Source organism: Apteryx rowi, unplaced genomic scaffold, assembly GCF_003343035.1.
Source record: "Apteryx rowi isolate R43461 unplaced genomic scaffold, aptRow1 scaffold_710, whole genome shotgun sequence".
In the NCBI taxonomy this organism is placed as follows: domain Eukaryota; kingdom Metazoa; phylum Chordata; class Aves; order Apterygiformes; family Apterygidae; genus Apteryx; species Apteryx rowi.
This window is the reverse complement of record NW_020450995.1, coordinates 246,780-273,403: the sequence shown is the minus strand read 5'-3', so window position 1 is coordinate 273,403 and position 26,624 is coordinate 246,780. Positions and strand designations below refer to the sequence as shown.

The 26,624-nt window shown below is 46.5% G+C and overlaps 1 protein-coding gene across 1 annotated transcript in view; it reads left to right on the top strand.

Moving 5' to 3' along the window:
• The window catches only part of RTN1 (reticulon 1), a 123,867-nt gene that overhangs the window by 78,315 nt on the left and 18,928 nt on the right, over window positions 1–26,624 (top strand). The window lies entirely within an intron of this gene.

Genomic DNA, 26,624 nt, shown 5'->3' with positions numbered 1-26,624 from the left:
GCTTGTTGCCATGGAGAAGCTGGTTGAACACGGTTTCACAATGAGATTGTTTTTCAGTAGAGGTCTGGGAGGGGCCTCGGTTATTGTGAATGGTTTTTGTTCAGCATAACGTTGTCTGCATCGCATTAGCATGTCCCTGCTGTTGGAGGAGTCGCTAGTGAGGCGTTTTTCCAAGGGAGAGGGATGCTTGGTAGCATGATTTAGCAATATGAGGCTCATTTCTCGTCTGCGAGCTTTCAACAGGCTGGCTCTGCAATCAGCAGCAAGCCAGGCTGAGATTTAAGCATAAGGTAATGTTAGTTTAATATTTGAGTGCCATCTGCTGTAAGTGCCTCCACACTCCAGCCCATCTGTTTTTCTTGTTTCAGTTTGCTTTTTATAGGGCTCTGGTAGCTCTGCATCCTTTGGAAAGTCCCCGCTTGGAAAAGGTGTGATGGAGAGGGGCTTCCTGCCTGGTATCGGAGCAGGCTGCGCCCCAGTCTGCGCGGGTGCATGGCCCCACATTTCCTGCAGGCAGCATGTGCACCTCTTGATGCTGTAGAAGGAGCAGGGCAAAGCCTGCCTAGAGAGGTAAAAACATGAATTTGAGCCTAGCTTTGGCACAAAATCTCAGAGTAATTTAGTGAACCTCAGTGTGCTGCTTCTCATAAGGAAGAACTTAGGTCAGAAGGGACCTCTGGAGGACTCTGGTTCAACCCCTTGCTCAAAGCGGTTGTGTCAGGTTGCTCAGAGCTTCATCGAATTGTCCACCTTCTGGGCAAAGGCAGAGGTTGGTGTGCAGCTGATAGCCAGAGCTTGCGAATCTGAGCGGGTTCCTAGAGGTGCCATGCCGTCTCAGTGCTAGGAGCTGCAGGTGTGCACGCAGAGTTGGGTACAGAGAAGATGCTACGCAACATAGCCTCATAGAGAGCAGGGCTGGCAGGGACTTCGCAAGATCCAGAGAGCTCATCTCCTGGCCCACAGCCAGGATCAGTGATAAATTGTTCTTGACAGATGCTTGTTACTTGTTTGGAAAGGCCTCTGTTGATACCTCCTCCACGAGCTCTCTGGTGTCTATCGAAAATGGTTGTCATTCTTTCTTCAGCCTTCCATACTTCAGGTTGAACAACTCCAGCTCATTCAGCTTTTCCTCTCTGGTCACCCCTTCCAGCCCTCTGAGCCTCCTCGTTGTTCTCTCAGCTCTTTCCACCACAGCTGAAACCCTTCTTGAAGAAAATTGGAGACAGTGCTCATGTGGAGGCTCTCCCCAGACTGACAAAGGGTTAATTACCAGTCCTACAGGTATGATGGGACTTACAGATCCCATTCCAGTAGCGCAATGTCCAATTCTGTTGCTGTAAGAGGCTTCTCTTCCATTTTGCTTGGAAACATCTGTTCAGACTTTTGCAGCAGGCTGAGCTAACCCATCTTTCCCTACTTTGACTTATTTGACTTTGGGTTAATTTTCTGCATGATGACACACATGGAGAAATTTCTGAAGGGTTGGGAAAGTCCAGTGGAAAAAATGAAGTTGATCATGATAATCTTGCCTGTTTCTAAGGACTTGAATGACTTCCTACTCAGACAGTTGAATGCCAGCAGAAGTGGGCTTGCATGGTAATGCAGAGTGGATGAATCCTGAGAGACTGTTGTTTTTTTTTTCTTTTTAAATGGGGGTTGAGCCTTTTGTCAATCTCTTTCCCAAGAACAATAGGCAAATATTGGGAGAAAGAGATCACAGAGCCATAGCTCACAGCTTTTTCAGGAATCTCCTGGATTTCTCCCCTGAGCCAACATGTCTCTTTCTCCTGTGCTGTCTGACCCCACAGTCCACTTTGGTTCAGAAGTCTCCTCGTTCTCTGCTGTATGCAGGGCCCTTCTCTTGCCTACCTCCTTTAACTTGCACTCCCAGTTGCAAACCTGTGAAACAGCTTAAGTATAGAGGGTCTTAGAGAAAGAAATGACACCTGCATTGCTAAACCACATGCTAGGCCACACCTGGAGCACTGGCAACCAGTCTGTTGGCCAGGCCTGTTTTCTCTTTTCATACCTCTACTTGACTGGCCTGACATGAGGTTGGGGATGAATTTAGGACTCGGGCAGTGGGTAGGAGAGAATGCAGCTAAGACATTCCAGCTTGCTCGTCTCCCTGCTCTGATGCTGCTTCTTTGGCTTTGTGCCCTAGTAACCCAAAGTTATGAAAAAAATGGCCAACTGCATAAAAAGTAAAAAGAAAAAAACAACAGTTTTAAATGAAAGTGTGGCATGCAGCAATGCAGCTAGGAGTGAGGGGTGATTTCCTCACTGCAGATAATTTTATATCAGAGATTCACCTTTCCTTGGTATATTCTTAATATTTTGGGAGGTTTTTTATCAATAAAGATTTCTTGAATTCCAGTTACCTTGTGATTTTGCTTTTGCTCCATTCAAAGAGTCTAAAAAGTGACTCTGAACATCTGAAAGGACAGAAGGAGCAAGCTGTGATGACATGGATCCTGCAGACGCATTCAGATGGCCTCATTTCACAGGGTCTTGCTCCTGAGACTTTTGAATGACCAGGACAATATGGTCCCAGATAACTTACTCCAGCTACTATGATTTAAGTTTCCTTATGCCAGCTGAGCTACCCTAGTGATGATTCACAGGCATATTCCTTAGTCTCCGGAGGAGGAAAAGCACCGTCTTTCACTGTGGGCCAAGTAGTCTGAAATGTCTCTGCATTTGCAGTGGGCTATGGCCTGCTTCTCCCATTAACTTTCTGGACAGTTAATGCAGTGCAGCTACCCCATGACAGCTTGTTACTACAGCCAAGCTGTGATCATGGTGGTGGAAATGAGCGCTGGTGCATTTGCGTTGTACATTATTTCTGTTCAGCTCCCCAACAGATCCCTTCTTTCAGGGAGGGAGGAGTGAGTTTGGTACTTTTTCTGCCCTCAGGCGAGACTGTGGTGTCACCCCTCCTTTCTGCAGAGGGGACAAGGAGAAGCTTGTCAGGCACCGGCTTTGGTGTCCTTCCTGGAGTCCTACTCTGGTGGGAACGTAGGAGGAATGAATAAGTAAGGAACAGTCACTTACTGGTGATACTTGGACAGGTACAGAGCAAAGCTAAGAACGGGAAAATTTCTCTCTTCTCCCTGAATGATGGTTTGCATGAGCTCTGAATTTTTATTACCAGGACCTGCCACTCACCAGGAATTATGCAACCATGTTTTGAGTCTTGGTGCATCCAGAGCCAGGTGAGGCAAGCAAGACTCAGGGGAGCTTTTCCCTGTCCCAAAGGGGCACTGGCAGTCAAAGCTCCTACCTTTGGTGGCATCTGTGCGAGTATCTGAAGGTCACATCTTGCAGCTTTCCTTGCAACTCTTCCCAAAGCTTCCACTTTTTGCCACTCTCAGGGACAGGACCATGGGCTAGACAGTTGTTTGGCCTCGCTGGACTGTTCTTGTTAGGGCGTGCTGTCTCCATGGGGAGCACTTTTCCCCCAAGGGTATGCTGTCCTGAAGAGTGCCAGAGTCCCCCCATGTGAGAGGAAGGGATCCTCAGGCTCCTTGTAGTCTGTGTGTTTTCTCCCCCTTTTAATGACTCTCTTGCACACACACTGTGTGCAAACCAGATGACAGCTTTTTTTCTCTGCCACTGGCTGGGATCAGTAACTGCCAAGTGCAATGATACCCTCTCCTGATCAACACAATCCACATATTTCAAGGTCATGCTTTGGTATGACCTTCAGAAATGTCTCAGTAAGGCCCAAGCCCTTTGAATCCCAGCCTTTGTTTCCATAGCCTGAACATTTTGAACCGTTTCATCCCTGGCGTCTGTCCCCTCCCCTGATTTTTGGTTGTGCTCATGAAAATTGCTCTCTGCTTGTTGAGTAAGACCAAACTTTTAAAGCATGGGTGTCAAAGCACCTTGAACACTTGCAGTGGCTGGCTCTTCAGAGGTGCTTTTAAAATTCTGTGTACCTTAATGTGGGATGATCATACATCTTCTCTCAGGACTGCCATCAATCCCACTGCCTATGTGTGAGTTAAATACAGCAGCTATAAAAATTTATGGGCCTTATCCTTCCAATTTCATATATCTTCCCTTTAAGAGCAAAGGACTACCTCTGAAGACTCGTCTTAAGTCAGAGCACTCAAACACAAGTATGTAGACATTTCTGATAGATATGACACAGGCTGAAGTTTATAAATGTTTCTGTCAAGATTATATCCTGACTGGTGAAAAATAGAACCGAGATTCTTGTTTGATTATACACAGGAGCCAGATTGTTATGTAAAATGTTTTAAATATCCAAGCCTATTAAGCCATGAAGGGCAATATCTAAGTCAAGTGCAGCAAGTCAATAGGTATCTGTATACAAACAGAAACCTGCTGAAACAGGCCTAAAGAAGAATGATGTTTCATATGCAAAGGCCCCTCCCTGCTAGCTGGATTGCACAGCTGGCGGGAGGTGGCAAAACTGCCGTGAGCCCAGGGCTTGCCTTGCTCTGCCAGTGCCCTGCAAGCTGAGCGACTGCTGGTGCAGACTTGAGGGAGGAGCGGTGGTGAGGTGCAGGAGCTATGGGGAGCTTGGCTTACTGCAGCTCGAGCAGTTGGGGGAATGAGGGAGACCAGGGTACAAACTGTGGCCGTATCTTACCTGTGGTTGTCCCATCTTGGGGTGCATGAGGGACTAGACAACCTCTTGAGATCCCTTCCAGGACTTCTTTGAGAAATCTCAAAGAGGACCTTATATACTAGCATTCCCCAAGATGTGGTCACCTGCAGAACCTCTACAAGGGTGTCATTAGAGACCAGTCCCTGCCCTGTCCCTGAGATCACGGGTGGTTTTGCCAACCCTGGAAACAAGGGTTGCAGGTAGAGGCTTGCAAGCACCAATCCCTTCCTAGGGAAGATGCAAGGAGAGAGCCTCCCTGCTCACCAGTGTTTCCTCTGTTCACACAGAAAAAACAGTTGAAGCAGCTCAGGCATATTTTAGAAACTAAAATCTTGACACAGCACCCATTTTGGTGTGTCTCGGCATCAGTGATCAATGACTCAGCCTTTGTGCAAGGGGATTTTTTTAAGGCCAACTTGCTTTCTTATCATGGCTATGACGCTGACAATCTGGTCTGGAAAAACCAAGTGATGGTTTTTCCAGATGCCTTGACATAGTGATATTTTTCCTAGGTAATCCGGGGAGACCTCAGAGATTTGCTATTGACACAGAAATCTAATACTTTGTTCTTCGGTGGCTGACACAATACACAGTAAGGAGAGATGTTTATTCTGGGAATAGAAACAAGAAAAAAAAATATTGTGTATTAGGAAGGGGCAAAGTTATGCCATCTACAAGACTTTTTTCTAAATGGTGTTAAAGAGCTTTCTCCGTAATAATTCATACTTTTAGCTCTGGAGGTGCTTTGTGAAGTTTATAATACAAATTTGGAGAGGGAAAAATAAAAATAAAACATTTTGGTTTTATTGAAAGAGTTGACAGTTAATGAAATTTTGTTGCAAATGTAGTGTTTTTCAGGGAACTTTTGGACTATTTTGTTTGCCTATTTGCCAGAAATACTGATTCTGAACCACTGGAATGCTCTGTGAGTTGGGAATCACAGGTTTTGACCAGTTTTATCAGTCAATTCAAACAAAGAGTTTGAATCATTTCAGGACAGGTTTAAATTTATGATTAAGGCCTGATGATGTAGAATAAGCCCCCAGTTCTCAATGAGAGGTGAAAGACAAACTTTTGAACATCTCAGCCTGAGTCTTTGTCTGAATAAAGAGGGACTTAAGCCTAATCCTAAATCAGGGTGGCTTTCCCCTCAACTCCTTTGGATATTAGGCAGAATACGGACTTCCTTGAATGATGTTGTTCATCTGGTAGCCTGCATGAGGTTAAGTTAAAGCATTTGCCTGAGCTGCAGTCCTGGAACTGGAGATGTGTGATGGGAGCTCTCCTCCACCGGGAATAACACCTGGAAGTGGGTATTGATTTTACTGATGTTTTTCCTTAGCTTCTGAAACTGCACTGCTGATTGTGACATAATAACAATATTTGCTTTAAAAAGGGATTTTTAAAATTTTCTTTGGGAGGCTGCTGTGCTTATGCAAATCCAGAGCAACACAGAAAATAAGAGGCATGCAATGATCCAACAATTCAAAAGGCTTGTTTTTTCCCCTGAAGAAACAACAGTATCTGGTATTTTTGTCTTTTTGAGTCTTAACCTTATCTTGGTTACTAATTTGTTTTGCTTTATTCTTCTTCAGTTTTTTCTAACTCTCTTAACCTCTACCCAGTTTTGCCCGCTGTTTTCTGCAGAGAGATATCACAGATTTCCTCCATTTTCCCTCCGGCTCTGACGGCAGCTCAGTGGTTATATGGGAACTATAAGAAAGACTAGCAGTGAATGAGGTCATTCTAGTGTTTTGCTTTCACAGCATTTCATTTGTGTGTGAGGAATACAAACAAGTATGGAAAAAAAAATGCTAAAAGAGGCCAAGTTGATTTATCTGGAGCTGAGTGTGAAAGATGGAGTAATAGTTTGGATGGCCACAATCTTTTACTTCCATGGTACATCTGTCAGATGCTAGCCTGGCCATGGTGGGAACATTTGGTGGTGTCAAGGTTGTTTAAATCAGCTCTAGCAATGAAAATTTTGTTTTTGTCATTTTGGTAGTGATGATAAGTTTCTAAAGTGTTACAAGTCTGAGAGACTCCAGCTGAGCATCCCTTATAAAAAACAGGCATACGAAGATCCTCCTGCTTCTGAAATAGGCATTTCTCCATTCAGAAGGCCTGAGTATTCATTTCCTGCATAGAAGACACCAAGGATTAATGTTTTGAAAGCCGTGTTGTGCAACAGTGACTATTTCAAAGGGAGAAACCCTGCCAGTTGTGCTGCCTTAGGTGAAAGGCCTTTTGCTTTCCAAGAAGCCTCATTTAGGACCGATCTTCCTTGCAACTTCAACTTGACTTACAGCTCTGTACACTGAAGGTGCTTTGGTACCACACACAGACCCTTAGCCAATGTGCTTTTATTCAGAGTCAGTGGTCTCTGCCAAAGGTTTCAGCTGGTGCTGGAGTTTGCTGCGCTCCTCAGCTCCCCATATGAGTCTTTTGTAACACGGATCTTCTGTTGCAAGTTTACTCACAGTTCATATGGAAATAATCCACATAATCTGCAGCTCAGTTCATTAGAGTGCAAATTACAATGAGATATGACCTCAGAAGTCCTCTAGAGTGGGTAACTTGAGAGAAACAAGTTACAGGTGATCAAGGAGGCAGCAAGAATACAGATAATCAGTGTTACCTTCACAAAAAGCCCTGTGTTAGAGAGAGAGAAGACTCCTGAGGCAGCAAAATTACCTTCCTGCTGGCTGCTTGTGTGAAGGGTTTGACTTAAGAGTTGGACTGTATGGATTGCCAGGTGAAGTGGGAATCTCGGTAAAGGTTGACCCCTTTCAAACTGGATCCTAAAGAGGAATTTGTCAGTGAAAGAGCTTTTGGTGTTGCTACAGCCTCTATTTAGATAGCTGTGACACACTGGAGCTGCACACTTTGTACAAATGAGCAGAAGGGATTTTTTTCCTGTCTTTGAATAGAAGGTGCAATGACATTGCGGAATTTAAGGGAAAAAACAAATGTAGATTCCCGAGGTTTGATACTACCCACAGCCTGGCTGGTATAAACCTTCTGCCTCAAATGGTGTCAGCTGGGATCCACAATGGTGTAAGATCAAAATCCAGCCTCTGACAACACCAAAGACAATGTTTTCACAGGAACTCATTTAAAAGCAGCATAGGATCTATACTGGCTCACTGAGTGCTGTCAGCAAAGAGGCAGGCATTGTTTAAATGGGGTTTTCTTTTAGAAATATGGACTGTTCCTTACAGAGGCAGGGGGACATTTTTGCATACATCCTAATGAAATGCTGATAACATCCACAAAACAGAGTCTGTATCTGGGCAACCAGCAAGGAACAGGATATGTAAGCTTACAGAAAAGCCAGCGGAGATTAATAGTCAAGATTTCTGAAGGTTACGTTGTGGGCTAATGCACCATTGAAACAAAAGCAGCTGCGCTTCCTTGCTTAGGTCAAGTGCAAGAGCTTTTCCAAAGCATGGAGGTCAGTTCTCGAGGCAAGGGAACAGGCTGTATTCGCTGCTCATCTGAGACACTGGTATTGAAGCTGATGGAGCTTTGCAGCTGCTGAAACAGCAGGCCTGCATACAACTTTAGTCAAGAGCTAAAGGTTTAGTGCTCTGACCAGGGAGTTGTAAAGGGTGGGATTTAATAAAAGCCATGGTAGCAATTCTGCTTTCTGAAATAAGCACACACCTATAGGCTTAATATGCACAAACGGTCGTTGCAGCTGGATATGATGTGCTGACTCTGCTGCCTGGTGCTCTCAGACATGGTAATTGCACGCACAAATTAGGTCAGAAGTTGCGTGTGCAGTAATGTTCGTCATTCCAGAGAAACAACCCCGATTCCTTGCAGGAAAAAGGTCTGAGAAGTGTGATTTCTGGGGGCTGAAGTAAAGATGATTCAGTCTCAGTAATAACACTATTAAGGCTAGCGTACCTACACGTTTTGTCCATGCTAGGCGCCCCAGTCTTCTTGGCACTGCAGGTTGGCAGCAAGGGACAGTGTAACAGTCCAAACCTCCAACCAAAGGGAGAAAGGAGATGATGTTATCCTTGCATTACAGATGGGATGGTGAAACAGATGCACACTCATCTTAAGGCTTATAGCCCCTTTGCCTTGGAAAGTTGGTGAGAGAGGGACTGAGTGAGATTGACTAATTTATTATATGATCAATTCATTGAGTGAGATGAATTGACTTCTGTGAGATAACGCCAGAAATACACGACAGAACTGGGAAATGACTGCCAGGTTTTCTGAATCCGGGTCTGTGAAATTATCCTATATTATTGCCTGGTTATTGATCCTTACATCTTGTAGATCTGTGTAACAAGTAAATGGGTTTCCTTGTCACTCAAAGCAGCAGCAAGCCGGGATGGCAAGGCGACGTGCATTGACCAGAAAGGTCAGCAGTGCACCATTTCTGTGGGTGTTTCCATGTAGCTGTGGCAATGTGCTTTCCATCTATAGCTCCTGCTCCTCGAGCAGGAAGGGGAAGATTATGTTGCAATGAAGATTAAATGGAGAAAAGAACCAAAGAATTGATCCTACTAAGTGCCAAAGCTGCTTTGAAACATGCTTAATGGTGCTGAATTATTCATTGAGTTGGCTGGGCAAACTGACTTTGCAGAAGGCAATAAATGAGAGCGTTGGAAGGTAAATTTTAAATAACGTCAGCCAAATACCCAAGCGTCACAGATTTCACAGAGGATCTGGCCCGGGATCCCACTCCTTAAGAGTCCCCCGAGTGCTTCCTGGTGCAAACCCTTCATAAGGGAGAGACCATGGCTCTTCCCAAGGTTGACCATTTTGGCAGACACTCAGGTGCAGCTTTCTGGTGATGCCTGTGGACCCATGATAGCTGTTTGCGATGGGAGACCTTCCCTTTGAAGGGTGGTATTGCAACGAACAGGGCATGGCAAGCAGGCAGCTGTCTGAGGCCAGAGGCATTGATGGGACAACTGAGATACAGTGAGTAGAGTCATGAAGTCTCAAAGATTAGCTCTTGTCAGTCCCATCTCTCTCAACTCCTTTAAAAGTGTCTTGCTTTTTTCTGTTCCTGCACCCCTGCTTCACCCAGTTCATTGCAAGTTTTGCAGTGTGATCCCCCAAGATGTTCCTTCTCCAGGCGAATGGCCCCTTCCCCATACTAATCTGGGCAGAGGTTTGCAGGTCCTCCCCCGTTCTCCCTCCCTGCTGAGAATGAGAGTTAACCACTTCAAATCCCATAGAAACAGGGGGACATCACGGCGATCATAAAAGCTATCATCAGACTTGTCTACCTTATATTAGTGTACTTTGAGGGAAGGGAGGGAACCAAAGCCTCACGTTCAGTGTGGTTAAGATCTGAACCTGTTCTGGGGACAGTGTGAGCACTGGTATTTGCCTGTGAATCATTCACTGTGCTGCAATTCACAGCAGTAGCTAAGCTGAGTAGCTAGGGTGAGCTGGAGCCATGCAACACATGCTTGATGCTGCATGGGGCATGCTGTAAAGATGAGCTTGGTCCGTGGACTCAGAGGCCTGGCTGTGCTGTGGTTCGAGTCCTGCCTGGGCAGCCAGAACTGTTCCCTGGCACGTCTGTGTCTGCTAAGACTAGAAATGTTGCCTTCAACACCATGCAAATGGCTCTGCTACATGTAACCGAGCTCTGGAGGTATTTTGGCGGAAAAGATTCAGAGCACCTGGCTTCAGCTCCCTGTGGTGGTGTTGCTCTGATTTGGAGAAGCTGGCAGCTGAGATTTTCTGCCCCAAGTCAGGATTTATTCAGATAGGGGCTTTGCTTTTGCCCCAGCCAAGGGTGGAGTTCAGATCTGCAGTTTCTATTCAGGGATTGGAATCAGGCATATACATACACACACACCTTTATGTATAACTTTATGCCTAAGCATTCCCAGTCCATGCACACCCTGCCACTTCTTCTTCTGCCTGCCTCATGCTTGCTCAGTGGAGAGAGTCCCCAGCGCTGCTAAATGGAGGTTTTGCAAAGAAAGCAAGAGGGCTATCACGCAGCAGAAACACAGACAGCAGGAGTTTGTGCCTTTGGCAAAGCCAATATCAGCATATCCAGCTGTGCTCAGCTGCATCCAAATACCGCATCCTCGGCTGCTTTGGGCTCCTGCACCGAGATCGAACCACGTGCAACAGGGCCTGTGGACTGGATTATCATCTCATCCCTCTCAGCGTTGTCTGGGAAAAAGAGGTACGAACTAGGAAGCATGCACAAATGCATCCTAAACACCAGAAGCTTGCATTTTCCCAGGATCAAGTTACGTTCCTTCCGCCCCAAATGTGGGGTTTGTGACTCTGTGAGGACTCCATAATATCTGACGGGTGCCGTATCTTGTCAGTAGACTGGAAGGGTATGAATATTCAGTATCCTTCTTCCATCATTGTTCTCCCTTCCTCAGTGAGAAACCCTAAGAAATGGGTGGAGTCGGTGCCTGTTAGTTTATTGCAGTTAATCCCCACAGAACTGAAAGGATATTTGAAAAATCGAATCACTGAAAAAGATTCTGCCACAGAATTTTATTTTGCTTTGTTTTGATTTTAACAAGATTTAGCTAGGGGAGTTTCAGTCTTTTCAGAAAGGTGAGCATGCAATACGCTCTTATCTTTTACACCTGCAGGATTTCAATTTTGCTGACCGAAGTGACAAATCTGCAAAAAGCTGAGGTACCCCTCTGAGTTCTCCCAGCATATTTCAAACCAGAATAAGAAGAAAGAGGATGTAAATACTTGCTGAAATTCTGTATTCTCGGAGGGCACCAAGGGATCTGCATTTGGATAATCTAAATTACTAGAGAAATCAGGGGAATAGCAGATGACTTTGAAAGACTGAATTGCTAGACATGTTTCTTAACATGCACAAATTGCTCCCTGATTTCACAAGAAAAAACGCTCTATGCTGATTATTGTTTTTAGATATTATTTTAGTTGCAGTGTCTGGAGGCCCAGTCAAGATCAGGATCTTGTGTTAGGTGATACACAAGGACACAGTAAGATTCCTCTCCTCGGAGGGTTTGCAGTATGAGTTTCAGTCTAAGGAGGATTGTTTAATGCAAGAGATCAGCAAATTCCACCATTTTGTGTTAGCTGAGGGTCAACCCCGGTTTACCTGTTGCCCACTCCTTTTTTCAGTCCCTCCAACTTCTTGGTTGGGCGCATCTGCTCTTTTCTCAGAAAAACTCCTTTCTGCTTAACTTTTCTCTCCCAGCCCCCCAGGGTATAAAACACATCCCCCAAGTGGATAGCCTGCTGCAAGGCTTCCATGGGGCCACAGCTGGCCTTGGGCAACACGTGAGCAGGCTCTTGGGGCGCGCGAACCCCCGGGGCTCCTTGAGATCAATGTCCTGTCAGAGCGTGCCAGGTGGCACCTGCTCCGGGGCAAGCCACAAGTAGGGGAGGGCTTTATGGTCTGCTTGGAGCCCAACAGTATCCATCCCGTCACGAAAAGGAAAGCTGAGGAAACATGTCTGATACTTGCTTTATAAAACAGAAATGCAGAAGTCTGCCCACTTCTCTTGAAAGATGTGGTGACTCTCTCCTCTTCCTCAGGAACTGTTTTGGCCCGTTTCTTAAAGCTAACATGGACAGTGGCCTTCACCTACCCACCTTTACCCTCGCACAGAGTTGCCAAACTGTTTGCTGCACCATGAAACAGGGACTGCCTTTACACCCCCATCAGCCTCATTGGAAGCTGCTACAGTTCCCATTATATTTGCACTCAGCTTTAAATACAGCTCGTGGAGAAGGAGGTGGTCACTTCAGTAGGAGACAAAGCATGGCCAACCCATGCGAGTGTACGATTCCTCCTGCCACTTACTAAAAATGATGCTTCTCCTGTGCATTAGAGGAACTGAAGACCTTAAAGGCTAGAAGACCAAATGGTCTGCTTTAGTTATTCATCATTAGCACTAGCTATTATTAAGAGCTGCCCTTTTTGGCCAGAAATATTAACTTCTAGCCTGTTTCTTTCTGTGATCACTGCCATCGAACACCCTCTGCCCTCACTGGCCTCTCATTGCCCTGTTGAGCACTCTGTCTTGAAGAAGGCAAGTCTGAAGTTCTCCTCCCCTCCACTCCAGTTTCAACCCATTGCTTTCCCCCAGTAACTCCAGGCCTCCTGGACCTTCTTCAGGCCTTTTCCTTGTGGTAATTCATGCCAAATCAGTTAATGCTTTGCTCCTCATGTTCCTCCTGAACGTGCACTGGGTTTCCCCTTGCTGTACACCGTTGATTTCCCCCCAAGACTGACTCAGCGTGCTGCGTACGGTGCATTCAAGGCAAGAGTTCCCGCCAACAGTGCCAGCACGTCTTACTATCATCCCCATTTCACTCTGAGAGGCACAGGCCTTATTTACTCTTCTCTTTAATAACACAGATGGTTTTAATAGTTCTCTGCATTCGCCCCCAGTTCTTTCTCCTAGTCTGTAGTCTGTTTAATGCTTTAGTCTAAGTGATGGCTTTGTCACTTAATCTCGTTAAAACTTCTCTTCATTGAACTCCCTGAGCTGCTTATCAGACCGTAAGCCTAATCTACCATTTGTAATTAATTTGTTCTGTGCCTCCTACAATTTGGCATCGTTAGATAATGGCATCATTCTCAAGGTCACTGATATCCAGCACAAGGTAAACACCAAGGGCTCCAATACTACCGTGATAGCCTCCTCCTTCCTCCTCTCTTTGCCACTCAGTTTGATTTTACTGACAGCTTTCTCCTTCTCCCTGAGCCAATTCCTAATGCATTTCAGCTGCTTCCTGCCCAGTGGACTCTGCTATGTGGCTTTGCAAATCAATCTTCTTCACTGGCTAGCAGCAAATGTTTTTCTGATATCCTCCAGACTCACCTGCACTGTTTTTCTGCTTGTCTTCTAGTTCATTTGTATTTGGTCCATGGATTTAGGAGCACTGTTCTCTCCTTGCTGAATTGCACATCTGTAAATCTTTAAGAGCCGTGTCCTTGTGGTCTCAGGGTTGGAAAGGGGATACTGAGCCTTTCACCTTCAGGCCATAGGTCTGAGTGGACAATCAATGGCTTGCTCCTCAATGGCATGAGTAGAATTAAGCCACAAATCGCTCCTGTGATTTGATGTCTGCATTAAAAAAAAAAAAAAACAAATCCAGGATCATCACAGCTGGTGGAATGAAGGAGGAAAGCAAGCACTAACTAGAGGAGAAAACCAGCCCAATACTTCCTTGCTCCCTGCAGATCCTTCTGTGATGCTGGCACTCAGCACCACTGGAGCCTGTGCCTCCAGTCCGTGTATAGAGGTATGTTTGCAGGGGTCTGCCTTGTCTGGGTCTGCTGGCTTAAAACCCTTTTTAGCAATAAATTTCACAGGACAGAAAAGGCAAGAATGCTGCCTTTGCTGATATTGCCATTTGCTTGTTGGGATTTTTTGGCATGGAGTTATCTGGGGCCTTTGGGAGCTCTCAGAACAGGACTGGTCCCAGGCGTACACTCATTGCACCTCTGCCCGATCGCCCCATCTGGGCCCTGTCTTTGGCGTCTCCCTGGCAGGGCTCTGCCATTGCCCCCTCGGCATGGACCCCAGGGGCTGCCCACCAAACCCAGCTGCTCCAGTTCTGGCAACTCAGTACTAAACCAGCCCTCTTCAACCCAAGCCGTTGTCTGTTTTACCAGTCAGAAGAAAGCTTCTCGAGAACGGGTTTTTAACACAGCATATATGTATCTGTCTTACCAAAAATCTTGCTTTTACCTAGTGGTAACCTTAAACATTGCAGCGGTTACTGGAGTTTCTGCCTGTTCCCCCATGCAACCACCTCTTCCCTAGAGACAGTGGGAAGTCAAAGCTAAATCCCTTTGTGTTTCCTGATAGATTTATTCTCATCTCATAGATTTTCCTGTTTGGGTGTTGTAGCTGACAAACTCCAGTTGATCTGACCTGTTTTCTCCATCTTTGCTGCTTTGCTCCTGAAAGTCCTCTATTAAACTTAAGTAGTAGATTCACATGGAGTATTGTTAGGTCATGGGTATCGATATTCAATACAGTATTGATCACAGTAGTCAGAAATTCAGCGTTCAGGCAGCTATAATCAACAGCTCCAAATCCATTACACAGAGCTGCATGGAGGATATCTCACAAGCAGTGAAAATTCAAGCTTTTTTCCCTCAATTGGGTCTGCAAATACTTTCCATAATTGGTAGTTCTTGTGAGTGGACCTAATTCTTTTTTCCCTGGTGTCCTCAAAAGGAAAAACAAAGCTGGTGAGAAATTCTGCTGCCTCTTGGGAGAAGCCAGACTGCTGCAAAACAGGCACGTTGTCTTCTGCTGGGGGGTGGGGGGGGTAAATGCAGAAAGGACATATTGTGTTTGCTTACGTTATTGCCACATGCAGAACAGCCCCACTACCTTGCTGGGCACGAGCGCACGGCGCTTCAGTAGATTTAGCTCCGTAGCTCCAAAACAACTGTGCAGAGCAGCTGCATTCAAATAGTCGAGTGCAACATTTTGGGTAAAAAGCAGCTCTTACCTAAGGATATGCAGTAATTACTCCCAGTGAAATGTACCTGGCTCAGTGGCAAGAAGACACATTTGCAATGGGCTTGCAAACTGTTAGGAATTGCATGTAGCGTTTGAATACAGTTATGCCCAAAGATGCTGTCTAGTAGCAGGGTAACTTTGTGTTTGAGCTGATAGTCCTATACAGACAGTTTCTGCTCAAAGGGCACATTAATAAGACTGACTTCAGGAGACTGACTCCTGAGATCAGAACCAGGTTTGGATCGACAGATAAACCCTCCATTTTCCAACAACGCAAGTCATTATTTCAGTCTGTCTCTGCAACGCACTCCTCCAAAGCATGCTGAAAAAAAATTTTAATCCATTTATATAACTCCTTTTGTGTGCTGCACTGCCATTCTCTCTGCTCACACAATCACTATGCCAATGTGATCAACAAAAGAGCAAAAATCATTTTATTCGAGATACACTCCATTTGCTCTGAGAACAACCCCAAGTTCAGTTTTGTTCAGCTGTGATGCATTTGGTTCCCAGTCCCTAAACCCCACAGTGCAACGCTAAGTATCAGATATCTACCATCAAAAGGGCTTTTTTTTAATTTCAATTTTCTTTTATTTTTAATGATCCATTTGTCTCTTCAGACTCAGGAGCAGGCAGTGAAATCGGCTCTGATTTGCAGCCGCAGGCTGCCCGTCCCTTCCTCTGCTTCCATGGAAACACGTGTTGGATGAGGGGAAACCGGGCACAGACTTAAAGCAGATGATTTCCAAAATACGTGCTTCTCCTTGCAAGGGGTCATTTACCTCCCTTTTGCACAAAACATGGGGTGAGGGGGAAATCCCTTTAGGGGACAACTTCTCGAGGTGCCTGGCTGGTGCTGCCTCAGCAGCCGGTGTGGCAACAGCAGCCGTGTCAGACCAGCGAAAGCTTCTCCTCTTTTAGATCACCAGGGCCCTTTTGGTCTTCAGAGTGATGGATTAATGAATGGCAGCACCAGAAAGTGCTCACCCCTTTAACTCCTGGGTTGAAGTCATCTTCCCTGATGGCCATTTTGAGTCTTTCGTTGTCTCCTGAAGCCACTCAGACCAAACTCTGCTTCCTTATCCGTTCCCCTCTTGGTTGCGTGAGTGTTTTGAGGTTCACCGAGTATTTCAAAGTGGTTGAAAGATCGGTGGTAGTAGGCAAAAACACTCAGTATTATTCTTCTGGTGACCTAAGGGTTTGCCTTGGCATGAAGCACCTGCCTGCGTTGCTGGAGTCCGCTTGAGTTGCTATTTCCCAGCTCTCCGACCACCGTGCAGCCATTTGGGGTAGGAGGTGAAGAACCAATGAATTGATCATGAAGCTGCAAGTCATTTTTGGGGAAAGACAGCGCAGGTCTGAGGCAAGACATCAGTCACTGATTCAGTGGTCTCACCCACCTCTGAGAAAAGGCATCCCCCAAGGGACAGTGGTTTGGGGTCCTTCCACCATGACCGGGATGTTTGCTGCCGGGCTGCTGGGAGGGATCTTGCACCATGATGTCACCCGCCTCTCGTTGTCACGTTGGAAAGGTGGCAAGTGATCCATGGCAGCACAGAAAAGAAGCGTTTTCTCATCCTCCACCACTTGCAAAGTGTTCTAGTTTTGAAGGCTGCTTCTGCCAGTGGCAATGTGAGGATAAAATGGGGTGGGAACCTTTTTCAAAACAAAGAAAACCTGCTTTTCCATTTCCAAGGCTGGGAAGCCATCCATCCTTGGCCTCGCAACAAAGCCCTATCTCAGGCATGGAGAGGTAAAAATAAACGTCACTCCACACCATTCTACGGTTCTGCAAGATTCACATTAATCAGACCCTGTCATTAATTATTTAGCTTTGGGGAAATGTGCCGAAGGGCTTCCAAGACGTCAAACGTGCAAAGTAATTGCCACATTTACTTGCAGGCTAATTGGGAGGCCAAAATAGATGGCACTGGGTTGAGCAGGCGTGCGAGGGAGGGGACGGGACCAGGGCTACTCTGCCTCCCCGTGCCACCCGGGGCTGCATTTCAGTGCGTGTGCCGCAGCGCCGGAGCGGGGCTGGATGCCCCCAGCCCTGCACCCTGCACCCCAGGCTCTGGTTCTCGCTTTGCACCCATTGCTGGAGCACATGGTGACATGCAGCAGTCCTCCCTTTCCCCAAATAAGTAGGTCTCGCCTGCAGGTTTGCAACCTGCGGAAAACAAACACATGCAGAGCATCAGGGCTATATTTATCCGGAACTTAGAAGCTGTGGTTCGTGGGAAACTTTGATCACTTTAAATGTCAGGCAACCTGCAAAAAGGAGGAAAAAAAAAAAAATTAGAAAGCAAGTTCTTTGGAAGAGGTAGTAGGTGTTGTTTCCAGAATGAAGCACACCCTCATCTCTTGTGGCCCCCAGTACTAGACAAGCTAATCTAGAGAGGGCCACAGTCTCTCGGCTTGGAGCTTTCCTGCTGCAGAGTTGGGGACACTCAGAGGCCGAGGTTTTCGAAGCCCAAACCTGCAGCTGCAGGGAGACCAGCAGGTCTCAAAAACCTGCCAGGGATTCAGCAACAGCTTACTAAATCCAACACGTCCTGTGAAAAATGAGGTTCATCCAAAACAATGTATTGCATTTTGCTTTTCTTTTTTTGGATCTGATTGTATTTAAAGAGATTGTGGTTTTCTTGGATTTAAATGTAATCTAAAAATAGTGTCATACCATTATGTTTTCTCTCTGATTCATTTGCAAGACATGAAGTATCTGGCATGTGATATACAAGAGCTTTAGATGGGACTTGGGAATATTGTGGTTTTGTTCCTGGTTTGCTTGGGTGTTTTTATTTCGAATCAGGTATCTGACACAGTTACAAGTACAAAGGGATGTTTGGTGGTACTTGTGCCAGTCAGGAATTTCCAGCAATGCCCCACATACTTGAATGTTTGCAAGGAGTGAAACACATGGGGAAAGTAGTTCAAAAATCCCAGCTGTCCTTTTGCAATGCTTACCCAGTCTTATTTTACTATTTTCTTTGAAATCCCCCAACTTCTGCAAAAGCCCAACCTGTTGCAAGGGAATTCACTATTCATGCAGAAAATGTAGTCTGTTATTCTTCCACCTTGCTCTGTTCATAGGCAGTGCTCTGGGATGAGGGTTATTTCTGTACCCCTGCATATCTGTAGTATTACTCTGAAATTACTGCTACTTCCACCATATCCGTGCACAATTCATTATTGAAGCAGAGTGGCTGAATGTACTGTAATATGAAGAAAGCATCTTCCCTAATTCAGTTTTGCCCAGTGAACTTTCCTGCTGCTTACTAATTGATAAAGATGTGAAAATAATTCAGTTTTAAATATGTATTCAAATTCGCGCTATACCTCATGTTCCACTGAGCGCAATTCTCCTTCTAGAAGACTTGGAGAGCATCAGGGTTAAATATTTTGACATATTTGGGAGCTGAGACTTTCACGGAGTAACAGATACTTTCTTCCTGCTGTATTCCATTTATAGCTGCATTTGGGGACATTCGGTTTGCTCTCCTACAGGAGACGGATGCTCTGCCTAGTCCAATTTCTCACAGTGGTCATGTCTGCTCCTCCACCCTCTTTTCTGAGCAATCGCTCCTTTTATTAGAGTTTTCTTCTTCTGAAAAGGACCCAACCCTTCCTCGTGCCTCTGCGGCACTGGTGGCAGCTGCCAAGGTGACGGTGCGCTTCCCCCACCTCTGCCACACTGGCATAAAGTCACTAATGGCCTTTGAAGGGGAAAATGTTGTTAAGGTGCCCAGAAGGGTGAATGCTGCTTTGGCTGATACTGGTGGGCAGAGAAACCAGCTGAGTGCATTTTCAGTACCAAATTCTGCTATCCTTACTCATAAGATCTTACTCTATGAATTTTTTCCATCATCTTACAGTGCTGCCTAAGATATTACCGCATCCCTCTCTGCAGCTCATATTTTTTAATGAATTCATTGCGACAGGGCTGAGAGGAGAGGAGTCGTCTTCATTTCACAGTTGGGAAACTGAGTCAGGAAGCTTTTCCCAGATTCACACCCATCCCAGGGCTAGTGGCCTGTCTTTCCTTTGTGGGAGCAACCAGGAAAATGGAGCTTTTGGGGTTTCACTGTAACATCATGCAAATCTGAATTCTGTAGTCCTTTTAGTTTGGTCTTCTAAACTCAGAGTAATCTTTTTCATGTATCTTTAATCCTTTGGCCTTCAGAATGGGAAATGAAATCGCCTTTTCTCAGATATTCAGATCCAGGGAACTTCTCTGGGGTCTGCTTTTTCTTTTCCCCCCTTGTCCTCATTTTGCATCCACGTGTATAAAATACCTGGTTGTAGGGGTGACTGGTGGAAGTCCCTAATGGGCTGGTTGCTGGCTGTGGGTTTTCATGGCGTGTGTTGCTGATTTGGTGCTGGAGGTTTGTCTGGCCTTGCTAAGGGTACCTCCTGGTTGTGCCCTTCCTCTTCCTCGTGCCCCGTGCGAGGGCACGTGCTGGAGGAGGGCCGCCCCCACCGCTCCTGCCATCGCTCGGTTTCTGCATGGCTGTTCTTCCAGACGTTGTCCTGAAATGCCCCACAAAACCATTTTCCCTGTGCTTTTCCCCAGCAAACGCAATTCTGACCACTTTCCAGGCAACACTTCTGGCACATCATTTCCTGATCTAATTCTTCCTACCCTAGTGGTCCATAACAAAATTTAAAAAACAGAGCACTGTCTTCCCTGTCCAAAGTGTTTTCCTAGCCTCAGTGTTCACCTTGGCTTTGACAAGAGCCCGGATCATGCTCTCTCTTTGCTTTTCCCCTCCCACAGCCTTGTACTGACGTTCATGTTTTACATACCAGTATTTTAAATGCTTCATTACTGCTTTTGGGTTTTTTTTCCCCTTAGACAATACTAATGCAATTCTCTCTAAGAACTGCTAGCCAGCCTTTTACTACGCGCAGCACCGTTAGCATTGCTACGGGAGACGTCCGAGCTCGCTGCCTCCTCTCCCGCGGTCCTTAGCCCTTCTCCCCGTCGCAGGGATGCTGTCACGCAGGATGGAGACGGCCACCACCCAGCCTGTCTCCCTCCTTCTCTGGCAGCTCGGCCATGTATTTTTCGGCATTAGCCTGCCTTTTAGCTGATGGGGATCTCTGCGGAAAATGTATGAGCGATCCGTTGTTATTTTCTGGGGAAAGCGGCGGTTGCCATGACGATCGTGTGCCGGTCGAGCCGGTGCTTGCACGGCAGCAGTGCCTGCACACCTCCGCCACGGATGAATTCACCCTCCCGGCCCCGTGGCGGGGCAGGGGCAAGGAGACACGGGGGTGTCGAGGCTGAGGGGCTCCAAGAAAGCAACTTGTTTGGGGAACGGGGGCCAGGGATGGGTCTGGTCTCTGATAGGTTGCTCTGCTCCTTCACCCACCTGCCTGGTTTGGGCCAGTGGGAGGGTTGCTGGGTGCGGGAACCAAGGAGATGGCAGAAACGGGGCAAACCACAGCCCATCCACCAGCCCTGACATTCCTCTGAGACTCCCAGGCTGCCTAAGAGGCTGGTGGCTGTGCCGCAGAAGAAACCTCAGTCTCCTGAGCTCTGCCTGCAGGCTGTTAGTTTAATTTGCAGTCGCGCTTGCACAGTTTGTCGTCACGTTCGCCCTCGGCCAAAGCATCCCAGCCCCTGAATCAGCACTCAGAGCTCCAAAATTTGGGCCAGATCCCAATAGGGCAGGGAGGGGGGGCTGCCACCGTGAGGCTGGGAGCGCGGCTCGGGGCGTTTCTGTGGACATACCTTCACCGGGGGATGCAGGCAGAGCGGAGCTGCCTTAGCCCAGCACCTGGACACAGAGCAGGACAGTCCAGGCCTGGACTCCAGAGGGGAGATTCCTCTGTTCCCCAGTGTCCCTGTTCAGCACCAGGCAGGGTTTAACCATTTCCAAGGGGAAAGCAATCCCAGTTCTTTACGGTCTTGCTTGATCTCCACTGCTCTAGGAATGACAGCCTTTAACGCTTGCATGCAACATGTATTACAAGAATACAGGAGGCTCCTTTGCTGGCGTGGCTGGATGTTATGCTGGGTGCAGCAGAAATAAAGCCTAAAAGCAGATGGTGCCCCAAATTTAAGTAGACCAAGCAGACCCAGAGACCTAAGAGAGATGATTCCCAAGGTCATGCAGGAAGCCTGTGGCAGACATGAGAACTGAAAATAGATCTCCTGAGGCCCAGCCACACTGTAGTCTCAAGACTGTCTTTCCTTTTGTCTTCCAGTCCATTAAGAAGATCAGTTAATGAAATGGGATTAATAATGCCAGCTGCAATACCAGCAACGCTGTAAGGGAGACAAATTTAGCTGCATAGGCTGAAAAGTGGTAGGCCTGAAACTGGGGGTAGGCTGGCACTGCTTCAATGCAAGTCCTATAAGAGTCTGCTCCGCTGCAGGAACGCTGGGAGTCAGCCAGAGTTTTAGGGTCTCGTGAGCCTCACCAGCCACATCTTAAAGAAGGAATGAAAATGCACCAACTACATCCCCCAGAGGAGAGAAACACCCAATTTTAAGGTTCCCAGCACTTGAATGTAGTCCCACTGGAAAGAATCAAAAGACTTTTCTAGGTCAATGGCAGGAATAGAGCCTTCATTTTTACGATCCTTACGGTTCAAAAATAACATTAAAGAACCAAGAGAAATTATTCACTGCTGAAGAGCCAGGAGCAAATCCAGATTGGTTCTTACCTGCTGTTACCTGCTTTAGTTAATGAGCTCAAATGGGATTGTGGAAGTGCCAAATATCTCTAGGATGGTCAACGAAGAGGATCCTTGTCAGGCTCAGGTTTACTGAGGGACCACGGGTGAGGACTCCTTCCTTAGAGCATCCTTGCTCCGAGTCCTATCTACCTCGTGCCACACGAAGGCAAAGTGGCCAGCAGGCCCTCATCTGCAATGGGGCTAGATCCCACCAGCGTTCATTTGCAAGAAGAAATGGGTAGCGCTGGCTTCTGCAGGACACACAGGGTAATTGAAAGCTGATGTCCTTCATTCTGCACATCAGAGGCTGAAGAGCTGAAATGGAAAATTGTTTTCTAATAGTAGGACCAGCTTTAGGATTTCCCACAAAATGGCTCATTTAACAGGACTCAAAGGCCTCCTCATTCCCAAGAAGGGAAGCAAGTGTAAAGCACGTTTCACCTGATTCGATTCCTTCACCCACTCGTTTGACTCATATCACATGGTTGTCACCTAAGACTCATGATAAGCTCAGGCTTTGAGCAAAAGTGCGCATGAAAAACACTTCTGCTGAGCAGAAAGTGAAACAGAGGCAGCTGAGCAGAAGCTTAGCAACACATCTCAAAACCCAGTTCTTGTCCCTGTGAACAACCCAAATATTTTGACTGATGATTTAAAAAACCCTCATAAACCCAGGTATTTCAAGACTTCTATAAGAAATTGCAAGGAAGCTGGAACATTATGTGACATGCTGGGATGCGGGGTTTCTTTTGTTACAAGTACTGGATCCAGACTTAAATTGCACCAGTTTAAGACACTATTGTCTTTTTACCAGTTTATTGATTTCTTTTATAGGCTAAAGACCTGAGAAAAAAAGTAATTCATCACCGTCTTGCATCTCCTAAGAGAAAGCACCAAAGGCACAGAGCAAGAGACAGCAAGGACAAAGCTGTCTATGTACCACCTAGACTCTGGACAGTGATGGACCTGAAATGGTCTTAAGTGTTTCTCAGGCTGGTCCAGCTCATGGCCGTTTCAGCTGAGCTGCCTCTGAGCAGATCTGCAGCCCAGAAAATGCGTTGTGCAAGAGTCAGCACAAGAGAGCAGGAAGGGACTAGAGCAGAGCCTACTCTGGCCCGTCGCTCAGTTATTGACAGCCTCTTCACTCAAATGTAATTGCTGGCTGCCCTTGGGTTGCAGCACTCCGGCAAAAACTCCCCATCACTCCTTAGAGCTTTGAGACATATTAATGAAACATTTAAAATAGCATCCTCTCTATTTTTGTTGCTAATGCTGAGAACATATTAGCTAGGAACAAAACCCAATGATCGTCCTTTATGTTGTTGTTTGCATAAAGCGCTAAATGTCAGGATCTTGCAGCACCAAGCTGCAGATCTGGCACTGTCCTCAATGTGTCCCACCAAGCGTTGACGTGGAGTGATGCAGAGCTACGTTCTGAAGAAAATAATCATTCAGAAGGGTCTTCAAAGTCACTGCACTTAGAGTAGAACTGGCGACTACTTTAGCTCCATCTCTGAACTTCTTAACATTAAATATTCTTTGAATGATTTCTACCTCTGCCCTTCAGCAGGACTATTAAATGACAGCCCTGCAGTTTACGGCAGTGCGTGATCCTTCCTGTGACAGGATGTAGTGGATACTTCTGAGCTCTTCTGGACTGTCAGGTGGATTCAAGTACATTTACCTAAAAAGCCTTAAATGTTGTTACCTCTGACCTCATCCAGAGCTCATCGGCTGGGTCAGGATGAGTTGAAGGCAGCCAGCTAACTTTATTTTAGTGACTCCTTAACCCATACTTCTTACATATATGGACCATTACCTCCAGCAGAACTACTTAACGGGCACGTACTGATGAGCCCAGTTGGCATGTGGCTGTGCCATCAACAGCAAACTTTGTGTGACCTCGCTAAAACATCTCAGGATCTGTAATCATTTCAGTAACATCCTATGGCAGAAGGAGGTTTGCCATGGACAGTGCTCTGAAGGGAAGGAAATTCTACTTATTGCTCTTAATCCTGCTTCTGTTCACAATCACAGAAAAATTCTTCTCCAACACTGCAGTATCCTGCTGTTGATGCCAAGGGCTCTGACCTGTGCACATCTCACCCTTTTTGGATCCAGGCAGTGCTATATGTATCTGTGCCTTCCACTCTGGTCACTAAACATGAAGTTGATGGTTCAGGTTTAGCTCTGTAGCAAAGAAATAGTTCCCACCCTCAGTCTATTGACAGCCAGCTGATGAGTCCTAATTCTGGTCCACTTCTTGCTGAACGCATAATCTAAATTCTGGTTGTAGAAAAGCATTTCTTATCAATTACCATTTTAGTTCTGTATCCACGTGTTGCTGGCAGGGATTTTGTTAAACTTTTTGTGCAATTCTAAGTAGACACATGTGCAGCTTAAAGCCAGGTGCTGCCTGTGTCCCTTGCCTGGCTCAGCACTGGGAAGATCCACTGGATAAGTTACTGCAGGCTGAAAGATGTTCTTATCCCATTCTAACTTTATAAATAGGTTCATCTCTTAGCTCCAGTTCTGTTCCAGTTCTGACATGAATGTATTGTTCTCATTATCACCAACAAAACCACGGGTTCTAGTTCTCCTGAATTAAAATAGCTCTGAAGTGGTGTGAGGGAATCCAATTATATGGGCCAGATCTGAAGAGACACTTTTTCAAAATGAAGTGTGAATTTAAGCAGGAAAAATGATGATAGGGATTGTTTTGGTAGCCTGCGGAAGTAGGTGGAGACCTGAAGTTTGGCACTAGGAAAATCCCTGCCAACAATGAAGGAAAGAAGTCATCACCATGGTTCATACACAAATGGGGTATGAAGTGTACATGGACCACTCTTCTGTCCAAGGGAAGTCTTTCATACCTGCCTGAGAAGTGTGGATTACGGTGAGACTGAGCAGAGATTTTTTGTCTTGGCACTGCTGTGTTGCTAGCGGTCTATGCACAACAGCCACGAGTTTCACTGATGCGCTAATTTGGAGGTATCTTTGGTTCTGTCCAGGGACTCCGGGATTTAGCAGCTTCATATGTGTAAAGGCTCTGCTTGATATGCACTGCTTGTAAAATTCCTTGTTTTATGGATTGGTGCTGGGAACCTACCACAGAGCCGTAGTCAGTGTGCAGGGCAAAAAGCAACAATAGGGATATCTTCTGCTTTTGCAAAGTATCTAAACCAATCAGTCTGCATTGAGAAATCACTCCTTGCCAGGTCTCTTCTTCCTTTTTTAATCAAGCCAGGAAGCATGCGAAATCATCAAGACTCATAACATTGTTTGCAGATTGTTTAATCTTACTATACGCAACGACAACTGAAGCCAGTTACGCACCAATTAGTTAATTATTTCCCTGTTAGGGCTGCAGATGGTGGATCTAAGCCTACCTAGACAGAGCAAGTCTTCTGAGGGATTTCAAAAATGGTTTTGAAACACGAACAGTGGCTTTTGGTTTTAGTCATCCAGCAGAGTTTCCTAGGTAAAGGTTAAGATCTAACTGCAGTGAAGCGTTCCTTAAATTCTGGTTTTCTTCCATGAGATGAGTTATGTGAGGGAAGGATAAGTGACCTACTACTGCCAGGTGGAAGAGATCTCTGTTAACTCAAGCATCAAATACCTTTGTTTTTGGAGCCAAAAAAAGAGAAGAGGTTCAAACTCAGTTCCCCACACTGATGTGTGACTGCCTGTGTCTGTTTCCATAAAATAAAACTAAACTCAATAAAATGTAGCTAAAGGAAAAATATTTAATATGATAACATGATCTAAGAGATTAAATACAGCCGCAGCACTGAGAGCTCCCCAGTTGCGATCGCTGGGCTGACAGTGACTTGGCCGGGTTTGATACACCATATCTCAGGTCACTCTTCAGTGAAATGGGGTGACTTCTCTGGGAGATTTTTTGTGACTGATAAAAAAGCAGAAACTGAAAAGGCAATAGGGTTGCATGAATTTGGGGCATCCTCTTTCCCAGCGCTTGTCAGGTACGTACCCTGAAGACACTGCTTAGTTATGATATCTGTGGGGGATACTTTTAGTAGTTTCTTGATGGGGAAACTGAGGCAGAGAACATGTCTAACTTGAAGGAAGAGAGCTGGTGTAAAAATCCAACCATTAGTGGGCTCCACAATTATTACCGAGAGCGCACACTTTTTCCACAATTCATCCCGTAAACCAGCACTCCTGTACTACCAGTCCTGGTTTGTGCAGCATTTGGCGGCAGTGAGAGGAGGTAGCGTTCATCTCCCGCATGCCCAAAGGAGGGTCCTGCTCGCTTGGCCCGGCACCCTGGTGCGGCAGGGCTTTGCGGCGATGGGGCCAGGGGCAGGAGAGCTGTGATTTCCCGGCCGCGTGGGTACTCTGCCATTTCCTTGTGTCTCTGGGATAGTTTGGAAAAAATAGCAAAGCAGGTGTTGCTCTGACAGGACCAGGTCCTGCCCTTGCTTTTCTCCTGGACAGAGGAGCAGGAGAGCCGGGGTGCGGGGAGGGGAAGTAGCCCCTCGTGGGGGGGGGGGGGAACAAAACGGAGAAAACACCAGATTTCATCACACTCCCAAGAAATTTCTGGAAGGGGAATAGTCACCGCCATGCAGAAGCAGCGCTCCCTCCCCCTGCCCGACACCCACACCCCGTTGTGTTTGTGTTCCTCCGCCGCCAGGTCGCCTCTTAACCGTTTCGGGGCGGCTGCGCGAGGCTGCGCCGGGCTCTCGGGGCGCATCCCGGGCTCGCATCCCGGGCTCGCATCCCCCCCCCGCTCCCCGGGGCAGAGCACGTCGCCGCGCTGATTTGCTGCAGCGGGCACCGCAGCGCGCCGCCCG